Consider the following 21,854-nt stretch of genomic DNA (forward strand, 5'->3'; position numbering starts at 1 on the left):
ATTTCATGGCTGCAGTCACCATCTGCAGTGATTTTGAAGCCCCCAAAAATAAAGTGTCTCACTATTTCCATTGTTTCCCCATCTATTTGCCATGAAGTGATAGGACCAGATGCCATGATCTTAGTTTTCTGAATGTTGGGTTTTAAGCCAACTTTTTCACTCTCCTCTTTCACTTTCATCAAGAGGTTCTTTAGTTCTTTGCTTTCTGCCCTAAGGGTGGTGTCATCTACATATCTGAGGTTATTGATATTTCTCCCAGCAATCTTGATCCCAGCTTGTGCTTCATCCAGCCTGGCATTTTGCAGGATGTACTCTGCATGTAAGTTAAATGAGCAGGGTGACAATATACAGCCTTGACGTACTCCTTCCCCAATTTGTAACCAGTCTGTTGCTCCATGTCTGGTTCTAACTGTTGCTTCTTCACTTGCATACAAATATGTAGAATGCAACATGCAAACTGCTGGGTTGGATGAAGTTCAAGCTGGAATCAAGATTGCTGGGAGAAACATCAACAACTCAGATATGTCACCATCCTAATGGCAGAAAGTGAAGAGAAACTAAAGCCTCTTGATGAAGGTGAAAGAGGAGAGTGAAAATGTTGCCTTAAAACTGAACATTCAAAAAACTAAGATCATGGCATCCAGTCCTGTCACACCATGGCCAAATAGAAGCGGAAAAAATGGAAATAGTGACAAACTTTATTTTTGAGCTCCAAAGTCACTGCAGGTGGTGATTGCGGCCATGAAATTAAATGATGCTTGCTCCTTGGAAGAAAAGCTATGACAAACCTAGACAGCGTATTAAAACACAGAGACATCACTTTGCCAACCAAGTTCCGTATAGTCAAAGCTATTGCAGTAATCATGTATGGATGTGAGAGCTGGACCATAAAGAAAACTTAGCACCAAAGAATTGATGCTTTCCAGCTGTCATGCTGGAAATGCTGGAAGACTCTTGAGAATCCCTTGGAAAGCAAGGAGATCAAACTGGTAAATCCTAAATGAAATCAATCCTGAATATTCATTGGAATGACTGATTTTGATCCTGAAGCTCCAGTATTTGGCTACCTGATATGAAGAGGTGACTCACTAGAAAAGACCCTGATGCTAAGAAATACTGCATGCAGGAGAAGAAGGGGTGACAGATTATGAGATGGTTGGATGGCATCATTGACTCAATGGACATGAGTTTGAGCAAACTCTGGGAGACAGTGTCGGACAGGGAAGCCTGCTGTGCTGCAGTCCATGGAGTCCCAAGAAGTCAGATACAACTGAGCGACTGAACAACAAAGACTCAGTTGATAGCTGCTTGGAAAGCTTGCCTATTGGCATTAGTTTCAGCTGGGTATTTTGAAGTCCTTGTTGTTGGACCACCTTAAGGAATACCATCAGAGTCATCTAATGCACCAACTGCTATGTCTCTCCACCATATTTTTATATTAATTTCTTTGTACAGATATGGAATCATGTAAACAGTATAAATTATCAGTAAAAATTCTGGGTTCAAACATATCCATATTTAAAATTTGTAAGATATTGGCTACTTGTCCTAACAAAAAATTTGTACCAATTGATATTATTAGTACTATCAACAATGTGTGAGTACTGCTTGCCACACCCTTCCTCTTTTTTCAAACTTTTTTATATTTGTCAATGTGAAAGTTAAAGAATGGTATATAAGTATGATTAGATTTTACTTCTTTTATTTGGTAAAGATTGATTTCTTTTCACATAGTCAAGAACTATTTATAGTTCCTTTATTTTATAAGGTATCTATAGCATGGATTCACTGAGTTAGACAAGGCTGTGGTCCATTTGACTAGGTTAGTTAGTTTTCTGTGATTGTGGTTTCAGTCTGTCTGCTCTCTGATGCCCTCTCTCAAATAGATTGGGAAACAGTGTCAGACTTTATCTTTTTGGGCTCCAAAATCACTGCAGATGGTGACTGCAGCCATGAAATTAAAAGATGCTTGCTCCCTGGAAGACAAGTTATGACCAAACTAGGCTGTATATTAAAAAGCAGAGACATTACTTTGCCAACAAAGGTCTGTCTAATCAAGGCTATGGTTTTTCCAGTAGTCATGTACAGATGTGAGAGTTGGACTATAAAGAAAGCTGACCACTGAAGAATTGATGCTTTTGAACTGTGTTGCTGGATAAGACTCTTGAGAATCCCTTGGACTGCAAGGAGATCCAACCAGTCCACCCTACAGGAGATCAGTCCTAAGTGTTCACTGGAAGGACTGATGTTGAAGCTGAAACTCCAATACTTTGGCCACCTGATGCTCAAAGCTGACTCACTTGAAAAGACCCTGATGCTGGGAAAAATTCGGGGTGGAAGGAGAGGGGGACTACAGAGGATGAGATGGTTGGATGGCATCACCAACTCAATGGACATGGGTTTGAGTAAACTACAGGAGTTGGTGATGGACACGGAGGCCTGGCATGCTGCAGTCCATGGGGTCGCTAAGAATCAGACACGACTGCGCGACGCGACTGAACTGAACTGATAGCATGTGTTCGTTTTCCTGTTACTTTGATGTTTTCCTTTAGCCATTAAAGTTTATCTGTAAAGAGCTTTTTACCTATTACTTATCTTCATTTATATTGCAAATATTTCCCAAGCGTGCTTGTGTCAATTTATTGTTTTTCATATATTTTCTTTAATGTAAAATAAAATAAAGGAACAGACATGGCTGGCTCAGATTTTTGGTCTTTTCCTTTCCCCTAGCCTGGACTGTGGATGTGCTTGTTGGCACATGGGTTGTGTTGTGAACAAGAAATGACTAGCATGAGGATGAAGACAACATGCTAGGCACAGCAATGCACAAAGAATGAAAAAAGAGCCTAGATACCAGACATTGCTGTTGAGTGTGTGCATCGACCTTGAGCAGCTTACCATTGACATTCATGTTATAAGGTAGGAAAACACCTCTAGTTTTTTTAAGCTGTCATAGGTATATTTTCACTTATCTATAGCAATATATATTGTGAATTGATTTTTAAAAAGACTCAAAACATGACCCCTACAACATGTAACTGGCAGGAAACTTTTGTTGTTATATTTATCAAACTTAAAATCATAACCTCCCAAATTTTGCTGATCCTACCCCTAGGTACTAGCAAACTCTTTCCTATCCTGAGCTAGACTGGGTGCCTTTAGATTCAGAGGAAAGAACGGCTGCAGAGGGCCTGTAGTAGTCCTGGGGTATTTGATTAAGTCAAAAAATATCACAGACTTCAGACTAACAGGTTCCTTTAAGATTCTGTGATAGACTTTAGAACAATGAATGCTTAGAATTTTGAAAATGGTCCATATTAATGTTGGCAGAAATGACTGGGCAATCTGAAAAAGAACTTGAGTGACAGAATTCTGTAAGCATGAGACTTTTTAAATAGAGGTCAGTTACTGATTATAAATTGTCAATGTTAGATTTATGAGGAGAGTTCACTGCTTTAGTATCTTCATCACAAAACATTTCAACTTTATTTCTGATATGCAATCTGATTTGCATGAATCCCTTCCTACACCAAAGTTTACTCTATTAATCAGTAATATTTCCCCACAGACATCGTAATAATCAAAATAAACAACAATTTGGGGAGCTTCTATACTTTTAGAAAAGTTAAAGTAAAACACTTTCTGAGAAATATGTTCAAGATTCTTGAAAAGCATGTTAGGCATTGAATTTCAAAGTGACTGGAAACAAAGGTATATTTATAGAGATTCATCTTTTTGGTTTGATATATTTTTGTATAAAACTTCTGGTTTATAGAAACTATTATTTTTTAAATATATGAATATAATGCTTAACATATACAAAAATCATTTATTTTTCTGACCTTGAAGACACTATCGTGTCAACACGAAGCATACTAACTTGATATGCTTATTTTACCATTTTATCATTTGTAGCTAGATAAACAACCTAGACAGCATATTAAAAAACAGAGACATTACTTTGCCAACAAAGGTCCATCTAGTCAAGGCTATGGTTATTCCAGTGGTCATGTATGGACGTGAGAGTTGGACTGTGAAGAAAGCTGAGCACTGAAAAATTGATGCTTTTGAACTGTGGTGTTGGAGAAGACTCTTGAGAGTCCCTTGGACTGCAAGGAGATCCAACCAGTCCACCCTACAGGAGATCAGTCCTGGGTGTTCATTGGAAGGACTAATGTGAAGCTGAAACTCCAGTTCTTTGGCCACCTGATGCTCAAAGCTGACTCATTAGAAAAGACCCAGAGGCTGGGAGGGATTGGGGGTAGGAGGAGAAGGGGACGACAGAGGATGAGATGGCTGGATGGCATCACTTACTCGATGGACATGAGTTTGAGTAAACTCCAGGAGTTGGTGATGGACAGGGAGGCCTGGCGTTCTGCGATTCACGGGGTCACAAAGAGTCGCACACGACTGAGCGACTGAACTGAATTCTACACACACACACACACACACACACACACACACACATACACATATATGGATGTATATGTGTGTATATAATAAGGGGATTCCCAGATGGCACAATGGTAAAGAACTTGCTGCTAATGCAAGAGACACAACTATGGGGGTTTGATCCCTGGGTCGGGAAGATCACCTAGAGAAGGTAATAGCAACCCAATGCATTATTCTTGCCTGGAAAATCCCACGGACAGAGGAGCCTGGCAGGCTACAGTCAATGGGGTTGCACAGAGTTGGACATGACTAAGGATCTGAGCATGTATGCACATATAAAATATGATACATAGACATACATGTAAGATATTGAGTGGCATGTGCCATTAGAAAGAGAAAAGGAAATGTAGAGTGGGATAAGGCAAGTAAGGGTTTAAAGAAGAAGAATATAAAAATTGCACATTTAAATAGGGTGATCAAGTTAGGCCTTATTTCCACAGGCTAAATACTCCCACTATGGTCAATTTCAAGCTACCAAAGGTTTGAAACTAGCTTGTAAAATTTCTGAATATTTAATAATTGGCTCTCATGAACTGGTAAAAGCTGGCTCTAGAAGAAATATTTGTGTAAAGACTTGATGACATTGCAGGTGCCAGCCACACTTACATCTGGGGAAAGAGCCAAGTCTACATTGTGGGGAGCAGCTAGAGTAAGGCATAACCTAGAGGACTTAAGGAATATCAAGTAGGTGTGTATGACGGAGCACAGGAAAGAAGTGACCAGGGGAAGGGATCAGATTCTGCAGGGCCTTGTAAGCTTTCCAAGGACTTTGATTTTCAGTCTGTGTGAAAAGAGAATCCATTGCAGGGGGCTGAGGAAAAGACTGACATGATCTCATTTCCAAAAGATCATTTTAACTTCTTCGTTGAGAACAGATTTCAGGAGAACAATGAGGAGCAGGGAGGTCAGTCTGGGCAGCTAAGCCATTGATCCAGATGGTGATGTTAATATTTTGAAGACAGAACGAATCGACTTTACTAATGGAAATCATGTAGAGTGCTGGAAAAACAGAAAAGTCTAGGATGACTCCAAAGTTTGGCATCTGAGAACTAGAAAGATGGAGATGTCCATGAATTAGATGGAGAAGGCCGAAGGTGGAGGAGATTCCATTGGAAAGGTCAGGAAATCAGTTTTTAACATCTTTCCTTTGAGATGTCTTTTGAACAAGCAAGTAATGATACCAGGTAGAGAGCTTCAAACATAAATCAGGACTTTGGAAGAGGGGTCTGAGTTGTGGACAATACAATTTAAAGTCACCAAAATACACATTCTTTTTAAAGCAATTCTAAAGGAAATTAACCCTGAATATCCATTGGAAGGACTGATACTGAAGCTGAAGCTCCAATATTTTGACCACCCAACGCAAACAGCTGACTCACTGGAAAAATTCAGGGCTGGAGGAGAAGGGGACAAAAGATGATGAGATGGTTGGATGGCATCATGACTCAATGGACATGAGGCTGAACAATCTCCAGGAGATGGTGAAGGACAGGGAAGCATGGCATGCTGCAGTCCCTGAGGTAGCAAAGAGTCAGACACAATTTAGTGACTGAACAACAACATTTAAAATAAAAACATTAAGAGGGTATATACACATTAGAATCAAGGAACAAACCTACAACCAAGATTACTTTATCCAGGAAGGATCTCATTCAGATTCAATGAAGCAATCAAAAGCTTTACAAACAAGTAAAGGCTAAGAGAATTCAGCACCATCATACCAGCCTTGTAACAATTGCTAAAGAAAATTTCTAGGTGGAAAAAACAAGAGAAGAAAGAAGACTTACAAAAAAATTTTTAAAAAACCAAAACAATTAATAAAATGATAAGAGGAACATACAAAGCAATAATTACCTTAAATTAAATGGATTAAATTCTCCAACCAAAAGACAGACTGCCTGAATGGATACAAAAAGAAGACCCATATATATGCTATCTCTAAGAGACTCATTTGAGATCTAGGACACATGGAGACTGAAAGGGGGGCGACAGAAAAAGATATTCCATGCAAATGGAAATAAAAACAAAGATGCAGTAGAAATACTAATATCAGACAAAACAGGCTTTAAAATAAACACTGTGAAAAAGAGACAAGGAAGGACACTACATAATGAACAAGGGATCAAACCGAGAAGATAAAACATTATAAATATTTATTCACTCAATGTAGGAGCACCTCAATACATAAGGCTAACGCAAACAGCCATAAAAGGAGAAATGTGGGGACTTTTTTCACCAATGGAAAAACCATCCAGACAGAAAATTAATAAGGAAACACAAACCGGAAATTACACATTAGACCAGATAAACTTAACAAATACTTATAGGACATTCCATTTAAAAGCAGAACACACTTTCTCTAAGTGTGCATGGAACATTCTCCAGAGTAAAGCACATCTTGGGTCAAAATCAAGCCTTGGTAAATTTAAGAAAATTGAAATTGTATCAAGCATCTTTGCCAACGAAAATGCTATGAGATTAGAAATCAATTACAGGAGGAAAAAACTGTAAAAAATACAAACCCATGGAGACTAAACAAAAGGTTACTAAATAATCAATGGGTCACTGAAGAAATCAAAGAGGATATCAAAAAACAAATGACAATGAAAACACAATGACCCAAAATCTATGGGATGCAGCAAAAGCAGATCTAAGAGGAAAGTTTAGAGCAATACAACCCACCTCAAGAAACAAGAAAAATCTCAAGTATCAATTTAACCTTACACTTAAAGCAACTAGAGAAAGAACAGAAACCTCAAAGTTATTAGAAGAAAATAAATCATAAAGGTCACATCAGATTAAATGAAATACATATGAAGAAAGTAATTGCAAAAATTAACAAAAATAAAAGTTGGTTCTTTGAAGAGATGAACAAAATTGATAAACTTTTAGCTAGACTCATCAAGAAAATAAGGGAGAAGCTTCAAAAAAAAATGAGAACTGAAAAAAGAGAAGTTACAACTGATACCACAGAAAAATAAAGAATCATGAGAAACTACTGCAAGCATATAGACACCAATAAAATGGACAACCTGGAAAAAATGGACAAATTTGTAGGAAAGTACAACACTTCAATACTGAACTACTAAGAAATAAAAATAGATCAATCACAAGTAATGAAATTGAAACTATGATCAAAAATCTTCCAATAGAGAGAACGAGATGGCAGAGGAGTAGGTGGACATGGAGTACACCTCTCTCCACTGATACATCAGAAATACCCCTTCAGACCCAGAAGTGCATGCAGAACATCAGCTGACAGCGGACAGGAGTATCTGACCAGCAGAAAAGAATGTATAGAACCACACAAAACTCGGTAGGATGAAGGAACTAGGGGAAAAAACAGGAGTGTTAACTAGGACTGGACCTTCCCTTAGTGGGTAGGGGGACTGAAGCAGGCATCCGATCCCCACATTGGGGAAATTTTCTGAGTCAGAGGAGAAACATTTAAGGCTGAGAGCAAAACAGCTGACACGTGGCAGCCTAAATGGAATGAGAATCACACAACCCTTGCCAGAGTCATACCAATCCCTGGACAGGAATGCAGGTCCCCTAGAAGGTACAGCAGCTGGGAGCTGGAGCTTAGGGATTATCGAGCTATCCCAGGGTGAAGGCTGCTGTTCATTGCAGAGAGATGGACCTAGGGGACGTGAGAGAGGAGACTGTGGTGGGAGATGCCTGTGGAGGAAAGCCAGGCAGCCATGGGAGTAAGGCAATACTGCTGAGTCACGCATACGGGTGGAGCTATCACCATAGCCTCTCTCTCCCCACACAGCTAACATCCGCAGCTGAACAACACAGAGGCTGGCCCATCAAGTGCCTGATGCATGAAACTACAGAGCAGGACCCTACCCAGGGTGCCCCTTTAAGTTTCTGATGCACTGACCTACAGAATAGGACCCCAGCCAGGGAGGCCTCTCTATGTGCCTCATGTGCCAAACAACAGTGAAGGACCCAGGAAAGGGAGCCCTCTAAGTGCCTGAACGGGTGGGGCTACAGAGAAGACTAGCCAAAGAGGCCTTCTGAACATCAGCAATCAGAGGCTCAAAAAAAAAAAAAAAAAAAGACTCTGATAGAGCCATACCTCCCGCGGCAGAGGTAGTCCATGTCTCTGCACACTTGGTGTCACCAGGGTGCCCACAGCCCAAGCAGCTGTGCGACCTTCGTGCTCAACCCTCACTAGGGCAGAGCTGCCACAGGCCAAAAAAAAAAGTCTTGCATCTGTGCACACAGGGTCACTTTGGTCGTGTCCAGCTCTTTGAAACCCTGTAGACTGTGGCCCACCAGGCTTCTCTGTCAGGCGGGTTCTCCAGGCAAGAATACTGGAGAGTATTGGCCAAATCTGGTTGCCATCCCCTTCTAGAGCTCTGTATTTCCTGCTGCCCTAGCCGCCAACCCCCCGAGTACCTGGTGCTGCCAGAGCCCCTGCGACCCAAGCAGCTGCACCACTTCCACACCTGGCCCTCACTGGGGCAAACCCAAGTCCTCCAGGGCAGCCTCAGGAGCAAACCCCAGTGGACGACCCATATCCAGAGGTAGAAATAAAACCACAATTGAAACTCAGGGGCAGTGTGGCTAAGGAAGAAGACCCAAAACCTTCCCACCAGCTGTACAAGCTGCAGATTAAATCAACACAATTAACAGGGCAGACTCTGTGTCTACGGAATATATAAAAGGACATTGAGAGCTCCCACAAAATAAAACACACTAGCTCTGATAGCTGTGGGCATTGGAGGCAAGAACACACAGGAGGAGGACCAGATTAGACTCTGAGCTGCCCCCTCAGCAGGTCCAGAGATCAGCACAGTGTCGGAGGGCATCCCAGGGAGGTGAGGGGGACTGTGACTCCCAGCTGGGAAAGGACTCTGACAGCAGAGATTGAAGAAAAACATTTATTATTCTTATGTTTTGACTTGTTCTGTAGTTTTAGATTTGTTTTTCCTTGACTTTTTTTCCTTTTCTTTTTTTTCCTTTCCCCTCTGCCCCCTGTTGTAGTTGTCAATTTTATTGGTACTATGAAATCTAATTAAGTTTTTGAGTTTTGTTTTTTTTTTTAATCACACTTTTTATTGTTATAAAACTCTGTCTCTACATTGGGCTTTTGCATTTCTGTGGAATTTTCCTTTTCTTTTTCTTTCATCTTCCCTTATTCCTTTTTTTTTTAATTTTAATTTTTTTAAATGTATTACATTTTTTTCTACATTTATTCCTTTGTTTGCCTTTCCTACTGTTCTTTTCCCCTTGCAGTTAATTTTTAATGTAAATAAATCTTCATATACCTCTATTTAACTTTGCATATCTACTCTTACTTTTCTTTCTTCCTTTCCTATCAACGTATTGGTTAGTTAGATCCCTATCAAAATAGCAATGGCATTTTTCACAAAACCAGAGCAAAAAAATTCACAATTCAGATGGAAACACAAAAGGTTCTGTATAGCCAAAGCCGTCTTGAGAAAGAAGAATGGAGCTGGAGGAATCAACCTTCCTGACTTCAGATTATACTACAAAGCTACAGTCATCAAGACAGTATGGTACTGGCACAAAACAGAAATACAGACCAATGGAACAAGACAGAAAGCCCAGGAATAAACCCACTCACCTAGGGGTACCTTATTTTTTACAAAGGAGGCAAGAATGTACAATGGGGCAAAGACAGCCTCTTCAATAAATGGTGCTGGGGAAACTGGACAGCTACCTGTCAAAGAATAAAATTAGAACACTTCCTAACACCATACACAAAGATAAAGTCAGAATGGATTAAAGACCTAAATGTAAGACCAGAAATGATATAACTCTTAGAGGAAAACAGAGGCAGGACACTCAATGAAAGTCAAAGCAAGATCCTCTATGACCCACCTCCTAGAGTAATGGAAATAAAAACAAATGTAAAAAAGTGGGACCTGATTAAACTCAAAAGCTTTTGTACAACAAACTAAACTATAAGCAAGGTGAAAAGACAACCCTCGGAACGGGAGAAAATAATAGCAGATGAAACAAATGACAAAAGATTAATTTCCAAAATATATGAGCAGCTCATACAGCTCAATGCCAGAAAAACAAACAACCGAATCAAAAAGTGGGAAAAAGACCTAAACAGACATTTCTCCAAAGAAGACGGATGGCTAACAAACACATGAAAAGATGCTCAACATCACTCATTATTAGAGAAATGCAAATCAAAATTACAATGAGATATCACCTCACGCCAGTCAGAATGGCCCTCATCAAAAAGTCCACAAACAGTAAATGCTGGAGAGGGTGTGGAGAAAAGGGAATGCTCTTGTACTGTTGGTGGGAGTGTTAATTGATACAGCCACTATGGAAGATGGTATTGAGATTACTTAAAAAACTAGGAATAAAACCAACATATGATCCAGCAATTCCAATCCTAGGCATATACCCTGAGGAAACCTAAATTGAAAAAAGACACATGTATCCCATTGTTCACTGCAGCACTATTTACAATAGCTAGAACAAGGAAGTAACCTAGATATGCATTGATGATGAGTGGATAAAGAAGTTGTGCTACATATACACAATGGAATATTACTCAGCCATAAAAAGGAACACCTTTGAGTCAGTTCTAACGAGGTGGATGAACCTAGAACCTATTATACAGAGTGAAGTAAGTCAGAAAGAGAAAGATAAATGTCATATTCTAATGCACATATATAGAATCTAGAAAAATGGTACTGAAGAATTTATTTACAGGGCTGCAATGGAGAAACAGACATAGAGAATATTTTTATGGAAATGGGGAGGGGGAGGAGAGGGTGAGATGTATGGAAAAAGTAACATGGAAACTTATATTACCATGTGTAAAATAAATAGCTAAAACAGGAATTTGCTTTAAGGCTCAGGAAACTCAAACAGGGGCTCTGTATCAACCTAGAGGGGTGAGATGGGGAGGGAGGCAGGAGGGAGGTTCAAAAGGGAGGGGATGCATGCATACTTGTGGCTGATTCATTTGTTGAGAGAAAACAACAAAATTCTGTAAAGCAATTATCCTTCAATTAAAAAATAAATAAATTTTTTAAACAAGCATAGGAAAGGCCAAAAAATGAAAATCTTCCAACAAACAAAAGTTCAGGACCAGTGTTTCATAGGCTAATTCTACCAATCACTTAGAAAAAAGCTAGCATCTATCTATCTCAAACTCTTCCCAAAAATAGCAGAGGAAGGAACACTCCCCGACCTATTCTATAGCACCACCAGCACTCTGCTAACAAAACCAAAGATAGCACACACACAAAAAATAAAATTATGGGTCAATATCACTGATGGACATTGATGTAAAAATCTTCATCAAAATACTAGCAAACCAATTCCAACAACACATTAAGAGCATCATACACCATGAGCAAGTGGGATTTATACCAGTGATGCAAGGATTCTTCAATATACACAAATCAACATAACAATACCACATAAACAAACTCTTCAAACCCCATGATCATCTCAATAGATGAGGAAAAAAAGCATTTGACAAAATTCAACACCCATTTATGATAAAAACTCTTCAAAAAGTGGTCACAAAATAAAAATACCTCAACATTATAAAGTCTATATATGACCAACCCACATTCTCAATGTGGGAATATATTCTCAATGATGGAAAACCGAAAGCATTTCCTTTAATATCAGGAACAAGACAAGGGTTTTCACTCTCACCACTTCTATTCAACATAGTTTTGGAAGTCTTAGCCATGTATAGCATCATTTCATCAGAGATGAAAAATAAGTAAAAGGAATCCAAGATGGAAAAGAAATAAAAACTCTATCTGCTTGCAAACGAAATGATACTATACATAAAAATTTCTAAAGATGCCACCAGAAAACTACTAGAGCTAACTGATGAATTTAATAAAGTCACAGGATACAAAATTAAGGAAACAATCCATTTCTCCCTGCAACAAAAATAATCAAGGACCTAGGAACAAACCTAACCAAAGCTAAATGACCTATATGCAAAAAATAAATAAATAAATAAATAAATAAGACTGATGAAAGGAATCAAAGATGACACAAGAAGATAGAAAGATATACCATATTTGTGGATTAGAAGAACCAACACTGTGAAAATGACTATTCTACCCAAAGCCCTTTGCAGATTCCAGGCAGTCCCTATCAAAGTACCAATGGAATTTCTCAGAGAACTCAAACAGAAAAATTTTACAATGTGCATGGAAACCAATGACCTGAATAGCCAAAGGAATAGTGAGAAAGAAATATGGAACTGGAGGAATCAGGCTCACTCACTTCAGACATTTCTACAAAGATACAGTAAGACCCATATGGTACTGGCCCAAAGACAGAAATACAGACCAATGGAATAGTACAGAAAGCTCAGAGGTAAGCACACACACCTATGGTTATCTAACCAATGACAAAGGTAGCAAGAATATACAGTGGAGAAAAGACAGCTTCTTCAATAAGTGGTGCTGGGAAAACTGGACAGCTATATGTAAAAGAATGAAATTAGAACACTCCCTAACATCATACACAAAAAGGAACTTAAAATGGATTAAAGACCTGAATGTAAGGCTAGACACTATAAAACTCTTAGAAGAAAACACAGGCAAACAGTCTTTGACATAAATCACAGTAGGATCTTATTTGAGCTACCTCGTACAGTAATAAAAACAAAAATTAACACATGGGAACCAATCAAATTAAAAATTTTTTTGCACAGCAAAGAAACTATAAACAAGATAAAAAGACAACCCTCGGAATAGAAGAAAATACTTGCAAATGAAGCAGCTGACAAAAGATCAACATCCAAAATATATACAGAGTTCATGCAACTCAGTATTAAAAAAAATAACCCAATCAAAAAATGGGTAGAAGACCTAAATAGACATTTCTCCAAAGAAGACATACAGATGGTCAAAAGGCCCATGAAAAGACACTCAACATTACTAATTATTAGAGAAATGCAAATGAAAATTTTAATGAGGTATCACATCACACCAGTCAAAATAGCCATTATCAAAAAATCTACAGGCCATAAATTCTGGAGAGGATTTTGAGAAAAGAGTACCCACCTGCACTGTTGGTGGAACTGCAAATTGATACAACCACTATTGATAGCAGTATGGAGGTTACTCAAAAAACAAAATAGAACTACCATATGACTCAGCAATGCCATTAGCGGGCATTTACCCAAAGAAAATCATCCAAAATGATGCATGAACCCCAGTGTTCACTGGAGCACTGTTTACAATAGCCAGGGCATAGAAACAGCCTAAATGTCCACCAACAGAGGATAGATAAAGAAGACATGGAACATAAATATGATGGAATATTACTCAGCAAAAAAGGAAAAAAAAAAACAGAGTCATTTCTAGCGAGGTGGATGAACCTAGAATTTGTTATATACAGAGAAGTAACTCAGAAAGAGAAAAACAAATATGTTAATGCATATATGTGGAATCTAGAAAAACAGTACAGATGATTCTATTTGCAAAAGAAAAACAGGGACAAAGACATAGAGAACAAGAAGGGGAGCGGTGGGAGGAACTGGGAGATTGCACTTGACACATACCCACTACCGATATTATGTATAAAATAGATAACTAATGAGAACCTACTGTACAGCTCAAGGAACTCTAATCAGTGCTCTTTGGTGACTGAAACTGGAAGGAAATCAAAAAAAGGGGGGATATATGTATAAGTACAGCTAACTCACTTTGCTGTTCACTAGGAACTAACACTGTAAAGCAACTATACTCCAATAAAAGTTAATTAAAAAAACAACACAAAGAACCAAGGACTGAATCATGGAGCATTTCAACCAATTCTCTGAGGTTGAGGAGAATAGAAGGGATCATAAAGGAAACTTGAAGAAGAGCAAAAATGTGAACAAATATTATGGAAGTATAGTAACCTAGAATCGAAGTGAAGAAAATGTATCAAATAGAGAGTCAGTATCTTTTCCTATTGAGGTGCATTTTGTTAGAATGATGTTTTTGCCCACCATAAATATGTGGCATCTAGGATTTAAAACTATAGAATATTCTAACTAAATAATGTTTAGATGGAGTTGTGCAGAGTTTCACAGAATAGCAAGGTGAGATAAAAAAAAAAAAAGCCTTCTTTTTTTTTTTTTTTTTTAATTTTATTTTATTAGTTGGAGGCCAATTACTTCACAACATTTCAGTGGGTTTTGTCATACATTGACACGAATCAGCCATAGAGTTACACGTATTCCCCATCCCGATCCCCCCTCCCACCTCCCTCTCCACCCGACTCCTCTGGGTCCTCCCAGTGCACCAGACCCGAGCACTCGTCTCATGCATCTCACCTGGGCTAGTGATCTGTTGTGTGGGAGAAGGAGAGGGTGGGATGTTTCAAAAAAAAAAAAAAAAAAAAAAGCCTTCTTAAGTGAACGATGCAAAGGACAGAGGAAGACAATATAGAATGGGAAAGACTGGAGAGCTCTTTAAGAAAATTAGACACCAAGAGAATATTTCATGCAAAAGATTGGCACAATAAAGGACAGAAATCATACGTACCTAACAGAAGCAGAAGATATTAAGAAGAGGTGGCAAGAATACAGAGAAGAACTATATGAAAAAGATCTTAATGACCCAGATAACCACAAAGTTGGAATCACTCACCTAGAGCCAGACATCCTGGAGTTTGAAGTCAAGTGGGCCTTAGGAAGCATCACTATGAACAAAGCTAGTGGAGGTGATGGAATTTCAACTAAGGTATTTCAAGTTCTAAAAGGTGATGCTGCTAAAGTGTTGTACTCCATATGCCAGCATATTTGGAAACTCAGCAGTGGCCACAAGACTGGAAGAGGTAAGTTTTCATTCCAACCCCGAAGAAGGGGAATGCCAAAGAATGTCCAAATTACTCCACAATAACACTTATCTCACAGGTTAGCAAGGTAATACTCAAAATCCTTCAAGCTAGGCTTCAGCAGTATGTGAACTGAGAACTTCCAGACACCCAAGCTGGATTTAGAAAAGGCAGACGAACCAGAGATCAAACTACCAATATCTGCTGGATCAAAGAAAAACCAAGGGAGTTCTAGAAAAAAATCTGTTTCACTGACTATGCTAAAGCCTTTGTGTAGATTACAACAAACTGGAAAATTTTTAAAGAGGTGGGCATGCCAGACCACCTTACCTGTCTCCTGAGAAACCTACATGCAGCTCAAGAAGCAACAGTTAGCACCGGACATGGAACAACGGACTGGTTCCAAATTGGAAAGGAGTATGTCAACGGTATGTATTGTCACCCTGCTTATTTAATTATAATCAGAGCACATCATGTGAAATGCTGGGCTGGATGAAGTTCAAGCTGGAATCAAGATTGCCAGGAGAAATATCAACAACCTCAGATATGCAGATGTCACCACCTCAATGGCAGAAAGCAAAGAGGAACTAAAGAGCCTCTTGACGAAGATGAGAGAGAAGAGGGAAAAAGCTGACTTAAAACTCAACATTCAAAAAACAAAGATCATGGCATTCAATTGCATCACTTCATGGCAAATAGATGGGGAAACAATGGAAACAGTGACAGACTTTTTTTCTCAGGCTTCAAAATCACTGTAGACGGTAACTGCGACCATGAAATTAATAGACGTTTGTTTCTTGGAAAGAAAGCTATGACAAATTTAGACAAAGCAGTAAAATGAAGAGACATTACTTTGCTGACAAAGGTCCATAGAGGCAAAGCTGTTTTTTCCAGTAGTCACGTATGAGTGTGAGAGCTGGACCATAGAGAAGGGTGAGTGCTGAGGAATCTATGCTTTTAAACTGTGGTGTTGGAAAAGACTCTCGAGAGTCCCTTAAAAAGCAAGATCAAACCAGTCAATCCTAAAGGAAATCAATCCTGAATATTCATTGGAAGGACTGATGCTGAACTCAAAGCTCCAGTACTTTCGCCACCTGATGGGAAGAGCTGACTCATGGGAAAAGACCCTGATGCTGGGAAAGATTGAGGGCAGGGGGGTAAGGGGGTGACAGACGATGAGACAAATGGTTGGATGGCATCACCGACTCAATGGGCATGAGCTTGAGCAAACTCTGGGAGATAGTGAAAGACAGGGAAGCCTGGCATCCTGCATTCCATGGGCTTGCAAAGAGTTGGACACCACTGAGCGACTGAACAACTACAAGAAGGAAGTAACACCCACTCACTGCAATAATGATAAAAAAACAGTATCTATTTTAGAAACTTTAATTTGACTTGAATTTAGTTCCAAAAGGAATCTGAGATGTTACTAGGAATTCCACTGTTAAATCAGAATTTTATTTTCATATTTGTATATTTGGGGCTATGCAAAATTGAACGCATCATAATCCTTGTGTGTATGCTTCATTGCTTGGTTATGTTCGATTCTTGTAACCCCATAGACTGTAGCCTGCCAGACTCCTCTCTCCATGGGATTCTCCAGGCAAGAATACCAGAGTGGGTTGCCGTTTCCTTCTCCAGGGAATCTTCCCGACCCAGGAATTGAGCCCAGGTCTCCTGCATTGCAGACAGACTCTTTACCGACTGAGCTACAAGGGGAGCCCCATCATAATCCTTTAGTTCATAACCAACTTCTAGCACTGCATGGTCTGCTTTTCTTTATACAGTTATTTATATGTTTGTATTTAGCACTCATAAGCCCCGACCTAAAATCCAGCAAACAAAAGTCAGGACTTTGAAAATTACTTAAATCTGACAATACTGCTCGCTTACCATTCCATTCTTTTGACTTCTCCCCAAGATAGTCATTCTCTTGAATTTTACATTTACCATCCTTCTTATGCATTACTTTTTTACAGATTTAATACCTATGTAAGTATTCTTTTGAAAGTGTATCTTATTTTATCTATTTTCAATTTATCAAAAGGATAAAATGTTTACTATTTTTAGGCTTTTTCATATAAAATCATATTTCTGCAATTCACACATACTGTTTTGTATTTGTGCAGTTTATTTTGACTGCTGTATAATATTCCATTGCGTCAATGAATTCCATTTATCCATTACTGATTGATGAACCCTTGCACTCTGTCTAGATTTTTGTTAGTGTGAAAAATACTCTTATGGATATTTTTGTACATTTTTTCTATTGTATATAAATCTACTCCACTGGTAGATGCATTTCTCCATTTCTGCTGCTAATGCTACTGCTAAGTTGCTTCAGTAATGTCCAGCTCTTTGAGACCCTACAGACTGCAGCCTACCAGGCTCCTCTGTCCATGGGATTCTCCAGGCAATAATACTGGAGTGGGTTGCCATGCCCTCCTCCAGGGGATCTTCCTGACCCAGGGATTGAGCTCATGTCTCTTTACATCTCCTGCAGTGGCAGGTGGGTTCTTTACCACTAGTGCCCCCTGGGAAGCCTGGTTTCTTTCCAGCCCTGTACAAATATTACACTACCTTAATTACTAGAACTTGATGATAACTTTAAGTATTTTATGAAGCAAGTTGTACCAAGCTGCCCTTCAGTTGTCTTAGAATTTCTTAGTCATTTGTTTTTTCATGTAAATTTTACTATCAACTCGTTGATAGTAAAGATTTTATTGACATTTTAATCAATGAAGACTCAGTTGGGAACAGCAGCTGGTCTCCCACTTACGGGGGCGGGCAAGTCTAAAACACGCAGCTGACGCCCAGATCAAGCCTGAGTCTGAGGGCTGACAGATCGCTGTATAAGCAGGAAAAGTCTATGTCTCAGTTTGAAGGCCGCCAGGCAGAGAATTCTTATCAGGGGAAAGCCAGCCTTTTGTCTTATTCATGCCTTCAACATATTGGATGAAGCCCACAGAATTATCGGAGAAGGCAATGGCACCCCACTCCAGTACTCTTGGCTGGAAAATCCCAGGGATGGAGGAGCCAGGTGGGCTGCAGTCCATGGGTCACAGAGAGTCGGACACAACTGAGCAACTTCACTTTCACTTTTCACTTTCATGCATTGGAGAAGGAAATGGCAACCCACTCCATTGCTCTTGCCTGGAGAACCCCAGGGACGGGGGAGCCTGGTGGGCTGCCATCTATGGGGTCGTACAGAGTCGGACACAACTGAGGCGACTTAGCAGCAGCAGCAGCCACAGAATTATGAAGAACAATTCTCTTTATTTAGCCTACTGATTTAAATGTTAACTCCTTACAAAAACACCCAGAATAATGTTTGACCAAATATTTGGACAGTCCATGGTCCAGTCAAGTTAGCATGTAAAATTAACCATTACATTAATCTACTGAGGTGATCCTATGAGTTTCTCTGGTCATGTATTAATATAATGACCAGTAATTAATTTCCTAATGAGTTCTATTTCATGCATTTTTGCATGAAATACAAAAAGTACATGACTTGAGGGGTTTTTAACTATCAGTTTATCAAATTTTTGCACTTATCTAAGTGAGATTTACCTATTATTTCCTTTCTTGTACTCTTATCTACATTTGAAAATATAGTTATTTAAGTCACCTAAGATAAATAGGGAGTGTTTTCTATTTTTCTCTTCTCTGGAGTAATTTGCATAGTATCATCTTCTTTTTTTTTTTTCCATTTATTTTTATTAGTTGAAGGCTAATTACTTTACAATATTGTAATGGTTTTTGCCATACACTGACTGACATGAATCAGCCATGGATTTACATGTGTTCCCCCCATCCTGATCCACCTTCCCACCTCCCTCCCCATCCCATCTCTCTGGGTCTTCCCAGTGCACCAGCCCTGAGCACTTGCCTCATGCATCCAACCTGGGCTGGCGATCTGTTTCACCCTTGATAATATACATGTTTCAAAGTTATTCTCTCAGATCATCCCACCCTTGCCTTCTCCCACAGAGTCCAAAAGTCTAAAAATATGGGACACTTCACAAATTTACGTGTCATCCTTGCGCAGGGGCCATGTTAATCTTCTCTGTATCGTTCTAATTTTAGTATATGTGCTGCCGAAGTGAGCACTTCTTTTTGTTTCTTAAGTGTTGTAAGAACTTGCCATGAAAGCAAACTGGACCTGATGTTTTCTACTTGGGAAAATGCAACTCAATACCAGAAAAACAAACACCCCAATCAAACAGTGGGTAGAAGACCTAAACAGATATTTCTCCAAAGAAGACATATATATGGCTACAAACACATGAAAATTTCTTAACATTGCTCATTATTAGATAAAAACAAGTCAAAACTACAATGAGATATCATCTCACATCACTCAGAATGGCCTTCAGCAAAAGGTCTACAAACAATAAATGCTGGTGAGGGTGTGAAGAAAAAGGAACACTCTTGCACTGTTGGTGGGAATGTAAACTGACACAGCCACAATGGAAGACAATATAGAGATTCCTTAAAAACTAGGAATAAAACCACCACCTGACCCAACAATCCCACTACTGGGCATATACTCTGAGAAAACCATAATTGAAAAAGACATATGTACTCCACTGTTCACTGCAGCACTATTTACAATGGCTTGGACATGGAAGTAACCTAGATGTCCATCAAGAGATGAGTGGATAAAGAAGCAATGGTACATATATGCAATTGAATATTACTCAGCTATAAAAAGGAAGCAACCTAGATGTCCAGCAAGAGATGAGTGGATAAAGAAGCAGTGATACATATGTACAATTGAATATTACTCAGCTATAAAAAGGGACACATTTGAGTCAATTCTAATGAGGTGGATGAACCTAGAGCCTATTACACAGAGCGAAATCAGAAAGAGAAAAACAAATATCATATATTAACACATATATGTAGAATCTAGAAAGATGGTACTGATGAACCTCACAGAGAACACACTTAAGGATATGGGCGGTGGAGGTGGGAAGGAGCGGGTGGGACAAATGCAGAGAATAGTATGGAAACATTAATACACTTACCATGTGTAAAACAGATAACCAGTGGGAATTTGCCATATGACTCAGGCAGCTCAAACCAGTGATCTGTGATAACCTATAGAAGTGGGATGGCACAGGAGGTGGGAGGGGAGTTCAAGGGAAGGGGACATAGGTATACCTATGGCTGATTCATCTTCATGTATGACAGAAACCAACACAATACTGTAAAATGATTATCCCCCAATTAAAAATAGATTTAAAAATGTTTAACTACTAATTCAGTTACTTTTATATAGCTGTCGGGATAATTCATAAGTCTTACATTTTAGTAATTTTAGTTATAGCTTCCTAGGAATTTGACCACTGCTGCCAAGTTTTCAAACGTGATGATATACATTTCTTTATAATTTTCTCTTACTATATTATGCCCCTTTTTATTATTTCTAATAATGATTATTTATGCCTTCTGTAATTTTCTTAGTCTCGCCAAAATTTTTTCTATTTATGAGTCTTTTTTGAGGTTAAACTTTTATGTTTTCATTTCTCTGAATTGGTTGTTTTCTATTTCTGTCAAGGCCATATAGTAAATATTTTTAACTATGTTTTATGGAGATCATATGGCTACTGTTACAGCTACTCAACCCTTACAATGTGGCATGAAAGTGGCATGGTCAATACTGAATGAACTGGCATAAATGTGTTCCAATAAAACTTTATTTACAAAATAGCCAACAGGGCTAAAGGCTACAGTTTGCTGACCTTTGCTCTATTTCATTAATTTTTGCTCTTATTTAATTATTTATTGTTTCTATGGGACTTTTTTGTTATTTCCCTAGGTCATCCAGCTGAATGCTTAACTCACTAATTTTTGACTCTCCTTGGTACATAAAAATTTACCCCTTAAAAAAGTGCAGTTAAGTCCCTCTCTTTAAAAAGTGAGTTAAGTAATTTTGTGGATAACGTTTCATCAGTAGCAAACATACACAGATCCTACTGCATGCAGTTTTTGATAATAGCTCTGTAGAACCAAAGAATGCCTGACCTTAGAACACAGGGTTTACTGGATGATTCAAAGAGAAGGACAGTTATCTTCAGGCAAAACAGACCCTGAGAATTAAGGTATTATCTAACAGAAGTCATTAGACATAAAACAAACAAACAATCAAAGAAAAGGAGCAAACAGAGATACGGAAACCCAGAAAGGCAACAAGTTTGTACTGTGCTTATTGCAGGTTAGGGTCTCTGGGAGCAGAGGCTGAGACGCAGTTTTCAGGAATTAATACCACTGGAAGGGAAAGAGACGAAGTCAAAAGGGCAGAGGGAATTCAGCTTGGGAATGCAAACCCTATAAAGCCTCTGCCAACACCACAAGGAGGTCTGGAATTAGAATAGCTCTTCAGAGATATCTAGCAGTGAGCTGAAATGGTCAAGGTCTTATGTCACCCTGTGGCTAGTCACTGGATATGAGTCGCCTCTGGAAAATTGTGCCTAGGGCCCAGACGATGCTCTGTAGCTGAGGAAACCCTGAAGGGGCTGACAATGCAAGTCTGCCTGCTGACAGCCAGGATTAAACATCATCCCATGAAATGAGGTCTGGGCCCACAA

General features: G+C 39.0%; 1 non-coding gene across 1 annotated transcript; it reads right to left on the minus strand.

Moving 5' to 3' along the window:
• Window positions 1–19,264: 19,264 nt before the first annotated feature.
• LOC136171237 (U6 spliceosomal RNA) lies at window positions 19,265–19,371 on the minus strand. The gene has a single exon (XR_010663788.1). It is a non-coding gene; the product is annotated as a U6 spliceosomal RNA (small nuclear RNA).
• Window positions 19,372–21,854: the final 2,483 nt, after the last annotated feature.

The sequence above is a fragment of the Muntiacus reevesi genome, chromosome 6, assembly GCF_963930625.1.
Source record: "Muntiacus reevesi chromosome 6, mMunRee1.1, whole genome shotgun sequence".
NCBI classification, from domain to species: domain Eukaryota; kingdom Metazoa; phylum Chordata; class Mammalia; order Artiodactyla; family Cervidae; genus Muntiacus; species Muntiacus reevesi.